The sequence below is a fragment of the Triticum dicoccoides genome, chromosome 4A (assembly GCF_002162155.2).
Source record: "Triticum dicoccoides isolate Atlit2015 ecotype Zavitan chromosome 4A, WEW_v2.0, whole genome shotgun sequence".
In the NCBI taxonomy this organism is placed as follows: domain Eukaryota; kingdom Viridiplantae; phylum Streptophyta; class Magnoliopsida; order Poales; family Poaceae; genus Triticum; species Triticum dicoccoides.
The window spans coordinates 616,408,782-616,428,240 of record NC_041386.1 but is presented as its reverse complement, the minus strand read 5'-3'; the positions used below and the strand labels follow the sequence as shown (position 1 = coordinate 616,428,240).

The following is a 19,459-nucleotide window of genomic DNA, read 5'->3' as shown; positions in this document are numbered from 1 at the left end:
TTTCAAAATTATCATGCCACTGTTTGGGTGCTTGCTTGAGTCCATACAAAGACTTCAGCAACTTGCACACTTTTCCTTCCTGACCATCTAGTACAAACCCATCTGGTTGTTCCATATAAATTTCCTCGTCCAAATATCCATTTAGGAAAGCAGTCTTAACATCCATTTGATGAACGAGAAGACCATGTGAGGCAGCTAGTGAAAGTAGAACTCAAATAGTGGTCAGTCGATCCACAGGTGAGTAAGTATCAAAGAAGTCTTCACCTTCCTTCTGGGTATAACCCTTAGCCACGAGCCGAGCCTTGTACTTTTCAATAGTACCATCAGGCCTAAGCTTCTTCTTGAATACCCATTTGCACCCTATAGGTTTGCACCCATAAGGACAACCAGTTATCTCCCAAGTTTCATTCGCCTAGATGGAATCCATCTCGCTACGAACCGCTTCCTTCCAGTAGTCAGCATCTACAGATGCATAGGCCTCTAAAATAGAACTGGGAGTGTCATCTATGAGATACACAAGAAAATCATCACCAAAGGACTTTGCAGTCCTCTGTCTCTTGCTCCTAGTAGGAACTTTATTGTTCTCCTCCACAGGATTTTCAAAGTGTTCCATCGAAATGGCAGGTTCGGTAATTGTAACTGGTTCCTGATTCGATGAACTAGGTATCTCCTGATTAGATGAGGTAGCCACATCTTCATTGGAAAGATATCTTCAAAGAAAGTCGCATCATTCGACTCCATGATTGTACCGACATGCATGTCAGGTACTTTCAGATTTTACAACCAAGAATCTATAGCCAATGCTACGAAAATCATATCCCAGGAAAACACAATCCATGGTCTTTGGTCCAAGCTTGCGCTTCTTTGGAACTGGCACAATGACTTTCGCCAAAAAACCCCAGGTTCATAGATAAGAGAGTTTTAATCTTTTCTTCTCCTATTCCTCGAATGGAGTTATCTCTTTATTCTTTGTGGGCACTCGGTTTAGAACATGACATGCAGTCAATATCGCCTCCCCCCACCATGCCTTGGAGAGACCCGATGTGTCTAACATGGCGTTAACCAAATTTGTTAGAGTACGGTTCTTTCTTTCGGCCACCCCATTTGACTGAGATGAATAGGGATGCGTTCTCTCATGGATTATACCATGTTCCGCACAAAAATCATCAAATTCATTGAAAAAATACTCTCCACCATGGTCGGACCTAAGCCTCTTGATTTTCCAATCAAGTTGGTTTTCCACTTCAGCTTTATAGACCTTGAAAAGGTTCAAAGCATCATCCTTAGATTTCAGAAGATACACATGTCAGTGTCTAGTGGAGTCGTCAATTAACGTCATGAAATATTTCTTTCCACCTTTTGTCAAAACACCATTCATTTCACATAGATCTGAATGTATGAGTTCTAGTGGTGCAAGATTTCTCATTTCCGCAGTCGTGTGAGACTTACGAGGTTGCTTAGCTTGCACACAAACTTGACACTTAGATCCCTTGACAGTGGTGAAACTAGGGATTAAGTTCAACTTCGGTAGTCACGACATGCAACCAAAGTTAACATGACAAAGAAGTGAATGCCATACATTTGATTCACTATTGTTGCAAACATGCTTAACAACTTTATTGCAAAAGTCTGATAAGGATAAACGAAACAGGCCTCTTGACTCATAGCCTTTACCAACAAAGGTTCCATGGATATTACAAATTTATTCGACTCAAAAACAAGCTTGTAGCCATCTCTACACAGAAGAGATCCGCTAACAAGACTTTTATTGACGGAGGGGACATAATGCACGTTCTTTAGCCGCACGATCTTCCCCGAAGTAAACTTCAGATCGACCGTGCCAACACCACGAACAGAAGCACTTGAACCGTTGCCCATCAGCACGGTTGAAGTCCCTGCGGTCTGATAAGAGGAAAACATGGAAATATCACCGCATACATGCACATTAGCACCCATGTCAATCAACCAATCAGGAGAATGACATATTGAAAGAATAGTGGGAAATATACCATACCAAACATACTTCATGTCAGTGTCTCCAATGACAACATTAGCGGTCTTGCCACCTTTCCCAGGATGACGCTTGTCATAGCGATTAGGGCAACTAGGAGCCCAATGATCAGGATCCCCACATGTTAGAAATATGCCCTAGAGGCAATAATAAATTTGTTATTATTATTATATTTCCTTGTTCATGATAATCGTTTATTATCCATGCTAGAATTGTATTGATAGGAAACTCAGATACATGTGTGGATACATAGACAACACCATGTCCCTAGTAAGCCTCTAGTTGACTAGCTCGTTGATCAATAGATGGTTACGGTTTCCTAATCATGGACATTGGATGTCGTTGATAACGGGATCACATCATTAGGAGAATGATGTGATGGACAAGACCCAATCCTAAGCCTAGCACAAGATCGTGTAGTTCGTTTGCTAAAGCTTTTCTAATGTCAAGTATCATTTCCTTAGACCATGAGATTGTGCAACTCCCGGATACCGTAGGAGTGCTTTGGGTGTGCCAAACGTCACAACGTAACTGGGTGGCTATAAAGGTACACTACAGGTATCTCCGAAAGTGTCTGTTGGGTTAGCACGAATCGAGACTGGGATTTGTCACTCCGTGTAAACGGAGAGGTATCTCTGGGCCCACTCGGTAGGACATCATCATAATGTGCACAATGTGATCAAGGAGTTGATCACGGGATGATGTGTTACGGAACGAGTAAAGAGACTTGCCGGTAACGAGATTGAACAAGGTATCGGGATACCGACGATCGAATCTCGGGCAAGTATCGTACCGCTAGACAAAGGGAATTGTATACGGGATTGATTAAGTCCTTGACATCGTGGTTCATCCGATGAGATCATCGTGGAACATGTGGGAGCCAACATGGGTATCCAGATCCCGCTGTTGGTTATTGACCAGAGAGTCATCTCGGTCATGTCTGCATGTCTCCCGAACCCGTAGGGTCTACACACTTAAGGTTCGGTGACGCTAGGGTTATAGAGATATTAGTATGCGGTAACCCGAAAGTTGTTCGGAGTCCCGGCTGAGATCCCGGACGTCACGAGGAGTTCCGGAATGGTCCGGAGGTAAAGAATTATATATAGGAAGTGCTATTTCGGCCATCGGGACAAGTTTCGGGGTCACCGGTATTGTACCGGGACCACCGGAAGGGTCCCGGGGGTCCACCGGGTGGGGCCACCTGCCCCGGGGGCCACATGGGCTGTAGGGGGTGTGCCTTGGCCTATATGGGCCAAGGGCACCAGCCCCAAGAGGCCCATGCGCCAAGAGAAGAGGGAAAGGAAGAGTCCTAAAGGGGGAAGGCACCTCCGAGGTGCCTTGGGGAGGAGGGACTCCTCCCCTGGCCGCACCCTTCCTTGGAGGAAGGGCCAAGGCTGCACCTCCCCCCTCTCCCTTGGCCCTATATATAGTGGGGGGAAGGGAGGACAACCAAACCTAAGGCCTGGCGCCTCCCTCTCCCTCCCGTGACACATCTCCTTCCTCCCGCAGCGCTTAGCGAAGCCCTGATGGAATCCCGCTACTTCCACCACCACGCCGTTGTGCTGCTGGATCTCCATTAACCTCTCCTCCCCCCTTGCTGGATCAAGAAGGAGGAGACGTCGCTGCTCCGTACGTGTGTTGAACGCGGAGGTGCCGTCCGTTCGGCGCTAGGATCATCGGTGATTTGGATCACGACGAGTACGACTCCATCAACCCCATTCTCTTGAACGCTTCCGCGCGCGATCTACAAGGGTATGTAGATCCACTCCTCCCTCGTTGCTAGATGACTCTATAGATAGATCTTGGTGACACGTAGGAAAATTTTGAATTTCTGCTACGTTCCCCAACAGTGGCATCATGAGCTAGGTCTATGCGTAGTTTCTATGCACGAGTAGAACACAAAGTAGTTGTGGGCGTTGATTTTGTTCAATATGCTTGCCGTTACTAGTCTTATCTTGATTCGGCGGCATCGTGGGATGAAGCGGCCCGGACCAACCTTACACGTACGCTTACGTGAGACCGGTTCCACCGACTGACATGCACTAGTTGCATAAGGTGGCTGGCGGGTGTCTGTCTCTCCCACTTTAGTCGGATCGGATTCGATGAAAAGGGTCCTTATGAAGGGTAAATAGCAATTGACATATCACGTTGTGGTTTTGCGTAGGTAAGAAACGTTCTTGCTAGAAACCCATAGCAGCCACGTAAAATATGCAAACAACAATTAGAGGACGTCTAACTTGTTTTTGCAGGGTATGCTATGTGATGTGATATGGCCAAAGGATGTGATGAATGATATATGTGATGTATGAGATGATCATGTTCTTGTAATAGGAATCACGACTTGCATGTCGATGAGTATGACAACTGGCAGGAGCCATAGGAGTTGTCTTTATTTAGTTATCACCTGCGTGTCAACTTAAACGTCATGTAATTACTTTACTTTATTGCTAACCGTTAGCTGTAGAAGTAGAAGTAATAGTTGGCGAGACAACTTCATGAAGACACGATGATGGAGATCATGATGATGGAGATCATGGTGTCATGCCGGTGACGATGATGATCATGGAGCCCCGAAGATGGAGATCAAAAGGAGCAATATGATATTGGCCATATCATGTCACTATTTGATTGCATGTGATGTTTATCATGTTTATACATCTTATTTGCTTAGAACGACGGTAGTAAATAAGATGATCTCTCATTAAAATTTCAAGAAAGTGTTCCCCCTAACTGTGCACCGTTGCGACAGTTCGTAGTTTCGAAGCACCACGTGATGATCAGGTGTATAGATTCTTACGTTCGAATACAACGGGTGTTGACGAGCCTAGCATGTACAGACATGGCCTCGGAACACATGCAAACACTTAGGTTGACTTGACGAGCCTAGCATGTACAGACATGGCCTCGGAACACAGAAGACCGAAAGGTCGAGCATGAGTCGTATGGTAGATACGATCAACATGAAGATGTTCACCGATGTTGACTAGTCCGTCTCACGTGATGATCGGACACGGCCTAGTTGACTCGGATCATGTAATCACTTAGACGACTAGAGGGATGTCTATCTGAGTGGGAGTTCATAAGATGAATTTGATTATCCTGGACATAGTCAAAAAGGATTTTGCAAATTATGTCATAGCTCGCGCTTTAGTTCTACTGTTTAGATATGTTCCTAGAGAAAATTTAGTTGAAAGTTGATAGTTGCAATTATGCGGACTAGGTCCGTAAACTGAGGATTGTCCTCATTGCTTCATAGAAGGCTTATGTCCTTAATGCACCGCTCAGTGTGCTGAACCTCGAATGTCGTCTGTTGATGTTGCGAACATCTGACATACACATTTTTATAACTACGTGATAGTTGAGTTAAACGGTTTAGAGTTGAGGCACCGAAGACGTTTTGGAATGTCGCGAAACATATGAGATGTTTCGAGGGCTGAAATTGGGATTTCAGGCTCGTGCCCACGTCAAGAGGTATAAGACCTCCGACGATTTTTCTTAGCCTACAAACTAAGGAGAAAAGCTCAATTGTTGAGCTTGTGCTTAGATTGTCTGAGTACAACAATTGCTTGAATCGAGTGGGAGTTGATCTTCCAGATGAAATAGTGATGGTTCTCCGAAGTCATTACCACCAAGCTGCTTGAGCTTCGTGATGAACTATAATATATCAGGGACATATATGATGATCCTTGAGTTATTCGCGATGTTTGACACCATGAAAGTAGAAATCAAGAAGGAGCATCAATTGTTGATGGTTAGTGAAACCACTAGTTTTAAGAAGGGCAAGGGCAAGAAGGGATACTTCATGAAATGGCAAATCAGCTGCTGCTCTAGTGAAGAAACCCAAGGTTGAACCCAAACCCGAGACTAAGTGCTTCTGTAATAAAGGGAACAGCCACTGGAGCACAATTACCCTAGATACTTGGTAGAAGAGAAGGCTGGCAAGGTCGATAGAAGTATATTGGATATACATTGTGTTGATGTGTACTTTACTAGTACTCCTAGTAGCACCAGGGTATTAGATACCGGTTCGGTTGCTAAGTGTTAGTAACTCGAAACAAAAGGCTACGGAATAAACGGAGACTAGCTAAAGGTGAGCTGACGATAAGTGTTGGAAGTGTTTCCAATGTTGATATGATCAAGCATCGCACGCTCCCTCTACCATCGAGATTGGTGTTTGCGTTGAGCATAGACATGATTGGATTATGTCTATCGCAATGCGGTTATTCATTTAAAGAGAATAATGGTTACTCTGTTTATTTTAATAATACCTTCAATGGTCTTGCACCTAAAATGAATGGTTCATTGAATCTCGATCATAGTGATACACATGTTCATGCCAAAAGATATAAGATAGTAATGATAGTACCACCTACTTGTGGCACTGCCACTTAAGTCATATCGGTATAAAACACATGAAGAAGCTCCATGTTGATGGATCTTTGGACTCACTCATTTTTGAAAGGATTGAGACATGCAAACCATGTTTGTTGGTAGATATGCATGAAGAAACTCTATACAGATGGATCATTTGGACTCACTTGATTTTGAATCACTTGAGACATGCAAATCATACCACATGGGCAAGATGACTGAAAGCCTCGTTTTCAGTAAAATGGAACTAGAAAGCAACTTGTTGGAAGTAATACATTTTGATGTGTGCAATCCAATGAGTGCTGAGGCGTGTAGTGGATATCGTTATGTTCTTACTTCACAGATGATTTGAGTAGATGTTGAGTATATTTACTTGATGAATCACGAGTCTGAATTATTGAAAGGTTCAAGTAATTTCAGGATGAAGTTGAAAGATCGTCGTGACAAGAGGATAAAATATCTATGAGATGATCATAGAGATGAATATCTGAATTACGAGTTTGGCACAGAATTAAGACATTGTGGAAATTGTTTCACAACTAATACAGCCTGGAACACCATAGTGTGATGGTGTGTCCGAACATCATAACTGCACCCCATTGGATATGATGCATACCATGATGTCTCTTATCGAATTACCATGATAGTTTATGGGTTAGGCATTAGAGACAACCACATTCACTTTAAAAGGGGCACCACGTAATTCCGATGAGATGACACCATGTGAACTATGGTTTAGAGAAACCTAAGCTGTCATTTCTTAAAAGTTTGGGGCTGCGACGCTTATGTGAAAAAGTTTCAGGCTGATAAGCTCGAACCCAAAGCGGATAAATGCATCTTCATAGGACACCCAAAACAGTTGGGTATACCTCCTATCTCAGATCCGAAAGCAATAAGGGATTGTTTCTAGAATCGGGTCCTTTCTCGAGGAAAAGTTTCTCTCGAAAGAATTGAGTGGGAGGATGGTGGAGACTTGATGAGGTTATTGAACCGTCTCTTCAACTAGTGTGTGGAAGGGCACAGGGAGTTGTTCCTGTGGCACCTACACCAATTGAAGTGGAAGCTTATGATAGTGATCATGAAACTTCAGATCAAGTCACTACCAAACCTCGTGGGATGACAAGGATGTGTACTACTTCAGAGTGGTACGTAATCCTGTCTTGGAAGTCATGTTGCTAGACAACAATGAACCTACGAGCTATGGAGAAGCGATGGTGGGCCCGGATTCCGATAAATGGCTCGAGGCCATAAAATCCGAGAGAGGATCCATGTATGGAAACAAAGTGTAGACTTTGACAGAACAGCTCGATGGTCATAAGGCTGTTGAGTGCAGATGGACTTTAAAAGGAAGATGGACAATGATGGTAAATGTCACCATTAAGAAAGCTCGACTTGTCGTTAAGAAGTTTCCCGACAAGTTCAAGGAGTTGACTACGATGAGACTTTCTCACACGTAGCGATGCTAAAAGTCTGTTGGAATTATATTAGCGATTACTGCATTATTTATGAAATCTTGCAGATAGGATGTCAAAACATTGTTTCCTCGACGATTTTCTTGAGAAAAGGTTGTATGTGATACAACCGGAAGGTTTTGTAAATCCTGAAAGATGCTAATAAGTATGCAAAGCTCCAGCAATCCTTCTAAGGACTGGAGTAAGCATCTCGGAGTTGGAATGTACGCTTTGATGATGATCAAAGATTTTGGGTTTATACAAAGTTTATGAGAAACTTGTATTTCCAAAGAAGTGAGTGGGAGCACTATAGAATTTCTGATGAGAATATGTTGTTGACATATTATGGATCAGAAATGATGTAGAATTTCTGGAAAGCATATAGGGTTATTTGGAAAGTGTTTTTCAATGGAAAGCCTGGATCAAGCTACTTGAACATTGAGCATCAAGATCTATAAGGATAGATCAAAACGCTTAATGGTACTTTCAAATGAGCACATACCTTGACATGATCTTGAAGGTGTTCAAGATGGATCAGTCAAAGAAGGAGTTCTTGCCTGAGTTGTAAGGTATGAAGTTAAGACTTAAAGCTCGACCACGGCAGAAGAAAGAGGAAGGACGAAGGTCGTCCCCTATGCTTTTGTCATAGGCTCTCTACAGTATGCTATGCTGTGTGCCGCACCTGAAGTGTGCCTTGCCATGAGTCAGTCAAGGGGTACAAGAGTGATCCAAGAATAGATCACAGGACAGCGGTCAAAGTTATCCTTAGTAACTAGTGGACTAAGGAATTTTTCTCGATTATGGAGGTGGTAAAAGAGTTCGTCGTAAAGGGTTACGCCGATGCAAACTTTGACACTAATCTAGATTATTCTGAGTAGTAAACTGGATTCGTATAGTAGAACAGTTATTTGGAATAGCTCCAAATATAGCGTAGTAGCTGCATCTACAAGATGACATAGAGATTTTTGAAGTGCACACGGATCTGAAAGGTTCAGACCCGTTGACTATAACCTCTCTCACAAGTAAAACATGATCAAACCCAGAACTCATTGAGTCTTAATCACATGATGATGTGAACTAGATTATTGACTCTAGTAGACTCTTTGGGTGTTAGTCACATGGGGATGTGACCTTGAGTGTTAATCACATATCGATGTGAACTGGATTATTGACTCTAGTGCAAGTGGGAGACTGTTAGAAATATGCCCTAGAGGCAATAATAAATTGGTTATTATTATTATATTTCCTTGTTCATGATAATCGTTTATTATCCATGCTAGAATTGTATTGATAGGAAACTCAGATACATGTGTGGATACATAGACAACACCATGTCCCTAGTAAGCCTCTAGTTGACTAGCTCGTTGATCAATAGATGGTTACGGTTTCCTGACCATGGACATTGGATGTCGTTGATAACGGGATCACATCATTAGGAGAATGATGTGATGGACAAGACCCAATCCTAAGCCTAGCACAAGATCGTGTAGTTCGTTTGCTAAAGCTTTTCTAATGTCAAGTATCATTTCCTTAGACCATGAGATTGTGCAACTCCCGGATACCGTAGGAGTGCTTTGGGTGTGCCAAACGTCACAACGTAACTGGGTGGCTATAAAGGTACACTACAGGTATCTCCGAAAGTGTCTGTTGGGTTAGCACGAATCGAGACTGGGATTTGTCACTCCGTGTAAACGGAGAGGTATCTCTGGGCCCACTCGGTAGGACATCATCATAATGTGCACAATGTGATCAAGGAGTTGATCACGGGATGATGTGTTACGGAACGAGTAAAGAGACTTGCCGGTAACGAGATTGAACAAGGTATCGGGATACCGACGATCGAATCTCGGGCAAGTATCGTACCGCTAGACAAAGGGAATTGTATACGGGATTGATTAAGTCCTTGACATCGTGGTTCATCCGATGAGATCATCGTGGAACATGTGGGAGCCAACATGGGTATCCAGATCCCGCTGTTGGTTATTGACCAGAGAGTCATCTCGGTCATGTCTGCATGTCTCCCGAACCCGTAGGGTCTACACACTTAAGGTTCGGTGACGCTAGGGTTATAGAGATATTAGTATGCGGTAACCCGAAAGTTGTTCGGAGTCCCGGATGAGATCCCGGACATCACGAGGAGTTCCAGAATGGTCCGGAGGTAAAGAATTATATATAGGAAGTGCTATTTCGGCCATCGGGACAAGTTTCGGGGTCACCGGTATTGTACCGGGACCACCGGAAGGGTCCCGGGGGTCCACCGGGTGGGGCCACCTGCCCCGGGGGCCACATGGGCTGTAGGGGGTGCGCCTTGGCCTATATGGGCCAAGGGCACAAGCCCCAAGAGGCCCATGCGCCAAGAGAAGAGGGAAAGGAAGAGTCCTAAAGGGGGAAGGCACCTCCGAGGTGCCTTGGGGAGGAGGGACTCCTCCCCTGGCCGCACCCTTCCTTGGAGGAAGGGCCAAGGCTGGGCCTCCCCCCTCTCCCTTGGCCCTATATATAGTGGGGGGAAGGGAGGGCAACCAAACCTAAGGCCTGGCGCCTCCCTCTCCCTCCCGTGACACATCTCCTTCCTCCCGCAGCGCTTAGCGAAGCCCTGTTGGAATCCCGCTACTTCCACCACCACGCCGTTGTGCTGCTGGATCTCCATTAACCTCTCCTCCCCCTTGCTGGATCAAGAAGGAGGAGACGTCGCTGCTCCGTACATGTGTTGAACGCGGAGGTGCCGTCCGTTCGGCGCTAGGATCATCGGTGATTTGGATCACGACGAGTACGACTCCATCAACCCCGTTCTCTTGAACACTTCCGCGCGCGATCTACAAGGGTATGTAGATCCACTCCTCCCTCGTTGCTAGATGACTCCATAGATAGATCTTGGTGACACGTAGGAAAATTTTGAATTTCTGCTACGTTCCCCAACACCACACACATGACAAACACCTTTCTTTTTGTCATTCTTCTTCTTGAAGTTCTTGTGCTGCACGGCCTTTTTCTTCCCATCAAACTTTGCTTTACCATCAAACTTGCCCTTGTTCTTGAAGTTGTGGGGCTGGAAGTTCCGCTTCTGTACCAGATTGGCACTAGATCCTCCCTCAGTTCCTCGAGCACGTCTGTCCTTTGCTCTTGCCTTTTCTTCCACATCAAGAGTACCAATGAGATCTGGAACGGAAAACTCCTGTCTCTTATGCTTCAGTAAGGTAGCAAAGTTCCTCCATGAAGGAGGAAGCTTAGTGATGATACCTCCGGCAACAAACTTGTCCGGTAGCATACAACTGAAGTGCTCAAGTTCTCTAGCAAATGACTGTATCTCATGAGCTTGCTCAACCACGGAGCGCTCTTCAGTCATCCTGTAATCATAGAATTGCTCCATGATGTACAACTCAGTGCGAGCATCCGAGACCCCAAACTTGGCCTTGAGTGCATCCCACATATCTTTTCCATTGTCAATTGATGCATAAGCATCAACTATGTTCTCACCAAGAACACTGAAGAGAGCAGCCTTAAAAAGAGTATCCATTTTCTGAAAAGCTTTTGCCTGTTGAGCATCAAGCTCTCCTTCAGGTTTGCCAAGAGTGGCGTCATAGCAACTCATGGTTTGAAACCATAAGACTGCTTTCACGCGCCACCTCTTATAGTGAATACCCTCATACATAGGAGGTTTCATGGAAGCAGCAAAACCACTTGGGGTAAATTGCCTATAAGAAGGTTTTTGGATTGTTGGAAATATGAGCAATTTACCAAATGATTTTATTAACATAAATACTAGATGAAGCACGACTAGTATAGCAGTGATAAAACAAGTCATGCAATTTGACAAAGAGAAGGTAAACAACAACTTCATATATGAATTGTAACTAAACACATCTAGAGCAAACAGTATAGCAAGTTGCATATATGAAACATAGTCTAACAAATCTAGGGAAAACACTAGAACAAGAAACTGTAGCAGGGCCTTTAATAGAAAGAGGAAGAACACGTACGGGACAGCAGCTGCAGAAGCGCTGGACTTGGGTTCGGTGTCGTCGCCAGCCATGTTGTCGAGGAGGTTGTCGACGTCGGGGCAGATGTCGTCAGAGTCCGGGGTGTCCGTGAGGAAGAAGTCAGTAGTTGTGCGAAGCGCTCCCCAGAAACCGGCGAGAGGAAGAAGAAGTTTTGGTGCGTCTCTCTGAGAGGAGCGACCTTCCTTTTATAGGCTCAAGAGAAGGAGGCAAGAGGCTGCACCGGGAGATGAAGAGAACAAGGGAGACGAAACGACTCATTCAACCCATGGCGCGGCGCGGCGCGTCGCGTCGTTGCGTGGCGGGCGGTGGAGGAGGAGCGCGCGTGGATGTCCCTCTTGTTCTCATCCTTATACATGTGGAGAAAGAGCCTCCCTTATAAGGAGGTCCAACCCCCTCTAAACTAGCAATGTGGGACTAAACTTTAGTTCCACCTCTTGACTTGCACGAATGGGCTGTGTGGGCCTCTAGGATTTATTAGGAATTTCCGAAACTGCTATTGGGCTAGGCCCAAAATAGACAAAATTCTAGCAGTTTGTCCTCTGAGAAGAACCTTTGATATGAAGTTCAATATAAAGCAAAGCAAAAATAGATAGATAACATGAGCTAACATTTGATTGACGTACTACCGGATGTCAAGATCCATTGATGATGTTTACTTGAAGAAGCCGAAGTACATCATGGACCTAATATTTCGGAAAATTGGTCTTGTTATTGCATTGAAGAAGCCAACTCTTACCGCTGAACCACAAAATCATGTTTGTAAGCTCAAACCAACTGACCGGTTTCTGATATTTGCCTCAGACGGTCTTTGAGAGCATCTTAGCGAGGCTGTTGCTGTGCAAATTGTCTTCAAGAACCCAAAAATGCTAGGTTCTAATATTCCGGTACCATTTGACCATCCCACCATGGGGTGTTATTCTTCATATGAATGATCTGTTAGACCGGTCAAATAACGCCAAGGTTGTGTGAATAATTTGTGCAAGGTATAGCAAACCGATTAATCCAGGTTGCCTTGAAAGAGGCCATGAAGAAGATAGAGTGGGGGTGTTGCGCCATTTCCACGACGACATCAACGTCATCATGGTGTATCTCGACCGGCACAGGGGTCACCGTCAGACCAATGTCATGGACTCGAGCAACAACGACACAAGCACTCCTGTCGACATCTACTCCTACAGCTCCGTCCAATCTGTGCAGGCATGATAGTCTTACTGTAACTCTGGTTAGTAGTTTTTCTCTTGCAGGGTGCTAATTATAAAATGGTAAATGGTATGGAAAGTAAAAATTCCTCTTAAAATGCTGATTTTTCTGTGGCAACTTCTCCGAAATGCAGTCCTAACTAGAGATGATATCAACCGAAAAAGTGGCATGGTGATAATATATGCTATTTATGTAACCAAGAGGAATTGGCGCAACACCTGTTCTTTTTGTGTTCTATTGCTAGAGTGGTTTGGCTTGTTGTTAGATCCGTTTTGGGGATTGAATGCCACCCCAATAGTATTTGGCAGTTCATTATTGGTGTTATGCTTATTTCCCGGTTGGGTTGGCTTATATGCTGGACTATTTGGTTGGCTTGTAACAAAGCAACCTTTGAAAAGAAGATGATCAAGTCTCATTTTAAAATTGTTTTCGCCGCCTGTTCTATCTTGGTGTATTGGGCAGTTCTTCAGAAGGGAGATAGTGCGAAGGAGATGAAGTAGGGAGATGAGCTTCTCAAGATCAATGCTCCCAACATACTGAGGCTTCGCGAAGGACCGATTGAAGGAACTTTTGGATGAAGATGGTGCAACGGGATACATCATTCTAGACTCTTTAAAGGTGCATTTGGAGGATGAATTTAGTATTTGACTTGTAAGGATTTAGTTTATGTACCACTGCTCTCGCAAAAAATAAAAAATAGGTGCATTTAAAGGACAGGGAGGTGGGTGTTAATAACTTCAAAGGTGTTTTCCTGTGAGTGATTTTTTTGTTTTCATCATATAGGCTTGATTTCCTGTGAGTGCCGCTAGTCTCTGCACTATTTGGTGGCATGCGTGCCCTTTATCCTGTCATGTATGTCTTTCGGCCAATGTGCTGATGGTACTGTGTGTGTGGTTGTGGGTTTGGTGATTGTGATTGACTCTGCTTGATGGCTTTATTTATAAAGTTAGGTGTACGTCTTTTCTCTAAAAAGTATGAATGCAAGGCACTGTTTTGGCTTGGTTTGCATTTGATGGGCAATGTTTTGTTTCAGGGCAAAGTTGTTTGTTTTATTACCATGGTTACACAAGTGCCCCGATATGTTACGCCAATTGAGTTTCCATGTGTATCACGTTACGTGGTTATTTGTAAATATCTCCCGGTGATAGTCGGTTCACCATGATTGATGACAAATATGTCCACTGAATTTGTACTCCAATTTACATTTTCATTACAACAATGTTTACTATTAGTTTATTTTTGTTCATTTTATTAATATATTATTTTTCTAAAATGTATGATGATTTTATTCACACGATACTACGTGCATTGCACGTGCACGCTAACTAGTAATGATAGAGTTACGGTCTAGTGGTAAAAGTGCCTCAATACACGGAGGATCATGGTGTAACCATACAACAGTAGTACATTCTTCATTACCTGTTGTGGCAACTTGCTCTTTGACATACTCAACCAACAATGTACACTAATAAGATTTATTTTTGGCCATGAACGATGAACAGTCTTAGTCATCTGCTATTAAGGTACTTGGAATGGAGCCATGCCTCTTCCATATATAGGTACAGAAAATATAGAAAAAATGTGTGTTCATGATTTTCAGTAAAATGTCCAATCAGTCTAGAATATGATAGATCCAAAACACATATAATGATCACTATAGCCTCAAAATATGTGACCTGTGACCAAGCATATCAACATCTCCATCTCACTTCATGGACATCACAATCTACTATTAATTGTGTCCACATTGGCACAATTACTGCACAAACACCAAAGAGATTTGTGGAGGAACTGAAGAAAGTAAAAGCTCTATGAGATTTTCATGCGGTCATGCAACTCATATCCAACCAGCATGTTAGTTCCGAGCTCAAGGTTTTACTTCATATGTTATTACTATTCAGTAACATTGTTTGATAAACAAATAAAACTGTAGTAACATGTACTTAAATTCAAAAGATTAATTAAGACATGCCAGTGAGTCATCATGCAAAACCATCATCATATCATGTCTTGGGCGATGGAAACCACTGGTTGTGTACATGCCATCACCATTTTCTCATCAATGTCACATCTTTTCGGAGACCAATTTAGAGACTAGATCAAAACAAGGAGTGCAAGTTGTAGAGTTCACATGGAAAGACTAAGCTACTAGCTACAAACAAATTTTGAAGGCGATTAAATCACAAAGCACAAAATTGATGTTGCGAGAAAATTGAGATTCATTACAACATAATTCATTCACCCGCTCGCACATGCCAACAACACAAGGAGTTGTCAACTTACTAGCAAAAGAACAATAGTGTGAGAAAACAAGAACCATTGCACCACACGAGGTGCTAATTAGTGACATGATCCATCAAAAGACCCTTGTTGCCTATGAGTTGATTATCTTTCTTGTTGACCAGAGTGGCCCTTTCCTTTAAGATTATTCGATCAAACATTGTCAATGGCTCACTAGTAGAAAAAGGGCCATTTGTCCCGGTTTGTAAGGCCCATTTGTCCCAGTTGGGGAACCGGGACTAAAGGGTCGGTACTAAAGCCCTATACCTTTAGTCCCTGTTCTTATACCAACCGGGACAGATGGGCCTCCACGTGGCTGTTGTGGCGACCCCAAGCAGGAGGGCCTTTGGTCCCGGTTGGTAGCACCAACCGGGACCAAAAGGCATTCATGCATCAACAGCTGGCAGGACCTGAGGTTTTTGTTTCTTTTTGAAAAGGGGATGGGTTTAGGGGGTTTTGGGGGGTTAATTTAGGTGTTTCATATATTGTGTTAGCTAGCTAATTAATAGAGAGAAATGTCCTCTCTTATATCTGTGCTTGGTTGACGCTACGTACTATACGTATAGAGAGGACTCGACACGCTAGCTAGTAAGCAAATGAAGGAAACCATTAAGTATAGAAGATCGTCATGAACGTCATTAAGGACAGAAGTACCGGTTTTCTTCCTCCCAGTCAAAGACTGCCGTCGTAGTGTGGAAACCGGCTCTTGTTGGGGCTCATCAGCCGGCTCCTGCGGACATGGTCATCTCTCGATGTCAGAGCCATGCACATCTATAGCTGCTGGGATCATGGAAAGTGAAGGAGACAACATTGGTTTCTTCAATTGGATGGCTCTCGAATACCCGGTCTTGAGCTCCGAGGTGAATACCCTAGGGTGAAAACACTTGATCCAACCTTTAGTAGTTGGATCCGACGACGGCGTCACTTACAATGACGTTCCCTTCTTGAAGGCATCATTTTTGGAGATTCTTTCTCGTAGTCTTGATGTTGTCGAGAAATGTTGTTGCCGATGGTCGCTATTGTATATCGTCACTTTGGTTATTTTTTCTTCATCCGCATAGCTTCGGTCTGTTATGACTTTGCTTTTGCTGGCGTGATCTTTGTGTGTGTGTGTGTGTTTGTGTTGGTTGTGTGCATCCTAGATATGCAGAGGTCGGGTGTGTACTCATTATGATTGTATCCCTTGATGCTACATTATGAGTCAATAAAAACATCCTTTATCGAAAATACACAAATGTAACCCTCGTCCCGACCTCGACTAGATCATTTATCATTGCATCAATGTGGCACTGTGAATAACCAATAATCTCAAGATTTATTTCTTCATTCCAAAAAACTCCTAAACCACCACTACGGCCCGAACTGTATACATCAAAGCTTGTATTGAACCCTAGTGAACCAACCAAATTCTCAACTCTCGTACCCTCTGTTTGAGTTTCTAGAATACAAAGTACAGAGGGGGCAAACTGCTTTGTCATCTCACGAAGCTCGCGAACTGTCGCGGGATTGCTAGCACCGCGACAGTTCCAACATAGGAGACTCATTGCGCTGGGCGAGACCCCCCTTGGAGGCCCGCCATACACGCATCATTTTTCTTTGTGACTGTGTTCTTCCCACTGTTTGTGTCGGAAAGTTGAAGAGGATACCTTATTCCATTTTGGCTCCTGTTTTGACGAGGGGCTCAATGGATCTTCCGAGGGGGGCAGCAGCAGAAGCTTATTTGCCCCATCCCCTATTGCCGCTGGTTTCACAATCGATGCCATTGGGTCATTTGCCTCAGCACTCCTCTTTCTATTCCCATCCAATTCCTCCATATCTATGTCCGGGTCCTACGTGGTATTCTGCTGTTCATAACCGCGGCCCCTGCCTGTGCCAGCGTTGCCTCTTCCTCTTCCACCTCTAGTAGTGTTCCCTCCTTGTCCTCGTCCTTCTCTAGGACCTCTACCAGGCCCTCTGAACCATGCCGCTTTTAAATCTTTAAACACCAGAGCCTTTGGAGGATGGACTCCATCACCACACTCCTTGAAAAGATGACCCAGAAGGCCACATACAGCACACCAATCAGGGAGTCGTTCGTATTTCACCCTAAATATGAGTCGCTGGATGGTGTCCTTCTTCTTGATCACCAGGGAGATATCGTTTTTGAGTGGTTTTGTGACATCAATCTTGACCCGCACTCTGACAAAATTCCCCTCAAAGTCATGTGAACTTGGCTCGACATAGATGAACTCTCCGACCATTGTAGACAAAGCCTTGATCTTGGAAAAGTATCCTTCTGGGAAGTCATGGATCTAAATCCACATCTCAACTTTATTAAGATCAATCGTCGATGGCTTAGTAAAACTATCATACGGCGCCAGCACCACCGCTTTCCCTTTGTAAGCCCACGGTCCTTCCTCCATTACGCGCTCCCAATCACCCAGACAGCCAAACTGCATCATGTACAAGTTCTCCTCCAATGGCTTGATCTTGACTTCCTTTGCTAGGTCCCAGACCACCCTCATGGTTCTATAAAACCAGTATTGACTATAGGTTTTTTCAGTATTAACCCTAGCAATAATCATCCATCAGGTCGCTGCCTCTGGCAGTTCCTCATCTTCCATCACCACATCCTCAAGTTCATCTTCTTTCAGACCTAACTCTTCCATCATCGCCTCTAGGTCAGAGACGGGCACACCCGTTCCCGATCCCAAGCAGATTCATCCATCGTACTCTTGCCTGAGAAAAGCTGTCCGCGGGCGGAAAAACCCTAGCAGTCCTCCGGCCCTCGCCGTAGACCGGCAGGGGGTGAGGGGGAGGGGAATCTGGCTCTCTACGGTGGCGAGGAGCGAGAGATCGCCGCCGCCTCCGAGAGGAGAGAAAACCCTAGCGTGAGGGGAAAGTTGGATGTACCTGCCCCTGCTGCTAAGTACCTCTCCCCCAACACACCACTCTTGGGCTCGAACATGGATGAGACCCACTGCAGCCCAGAGAACTTATGGTCCAGTCTCTTCTCCGTTCTGGGCCGACTGGGCCTGGCGTCCTACTTCATGTGTGTTGTTGATTGCCCCTTCGTCAGGTCACTGACACTGCACCACCATGAGGCGTCATTCTGCTTCATTGCTCATTTCCAGGCACCACAATGGTAATGTATATTTTTTCGTGACATGTATTAATATTTTGTTAGTTAAATATTTTTTTGCATTGATTGTAAGTTGAATCTAGGCACAAAATACAAAGGAGGGTTCAATAACAAGGACGGAGATAGTAGCTACGAGGATGGATGGAGCAGAGTAATGCTACACGTACAAACGAGTTACAAGGTTTTACAAAAAGGCTTAATTTGATTGGTCAATAGGTGGGGAGGCGGCCCACCCCCCCCCCCCACCGATCAGGAGGGCAAGTTTGTGATTGGTTACACTACTAGGGAAAATGTTATACACAGAATCTTAGCAGCAGCGCGGTTTAAAAACAGGCGCTACTGCTAACTAGCAGTAGCGAGCTTAAAGGAACCACGATACTAATAACTAGATAGCATTAGCGCTCTAGGTGAAACAAGCGCTACTACTATAATTTCCATGATTTGCCCCAGGCTAGATATAGTAGTAGCGCCCTTCCCTGGACGCGCTGCTGCTAAAGTACTTAGTAGCAGCGTGTTTCTGCAAAACTCGCTGCTGCTAAGTGTTGCACCTAATTAAGTTTAGTTCCATACTCCTAAGCGAACAAGGTGTTTACCACCTTAAATATGTTGACTATTTAGATTCTACACAAAAAGATCAATGATAACCAACGTATATTTTTGATGCGTGCTTAGACTTAGCAGTAGCGTTTTTCCTGAAAACGCGCTATAGCTACTTTAGCTATAGCGCGTTTCCTGAAGTGCGCTACTGCTAGTTCGACTTAACCACCCGGCCGCTCAAAATTTCGCTAAGTCCTCCTTCCCCCCCACTGTTCCCCTACTCCTCTGTCGCCGTCGCCCGAGCCCGAGCCTGCCCTCACCGCCGTTGCCCGAGGCCGCCGTCAACCTCAACACCGCCGCCCGCCGCCGCTCTCGACCTCACCGTCGCTGCCGCCTCCCCCACCCCCTCCGCTCTCGACCTCACCGCCGCTCTCAACCTCACCATCGCCGCCGCCTCCCCCAACCCCGCCGCCGCCTCCCGATCCCGAGC

General features: G+C 44.6%; 1 pseudogene; it reads left to right on the top strand.

Moving 5' to 3' along the window:
- The first annotated feature begins 18,256 nt into the window (after positions 1 to 18,256).
- The window catches only part of LOC119283840, a 7,664-nt pseudogene continuing 6,461 nt past the window's right edge, over positions 18,257 to 19,459 (top strand).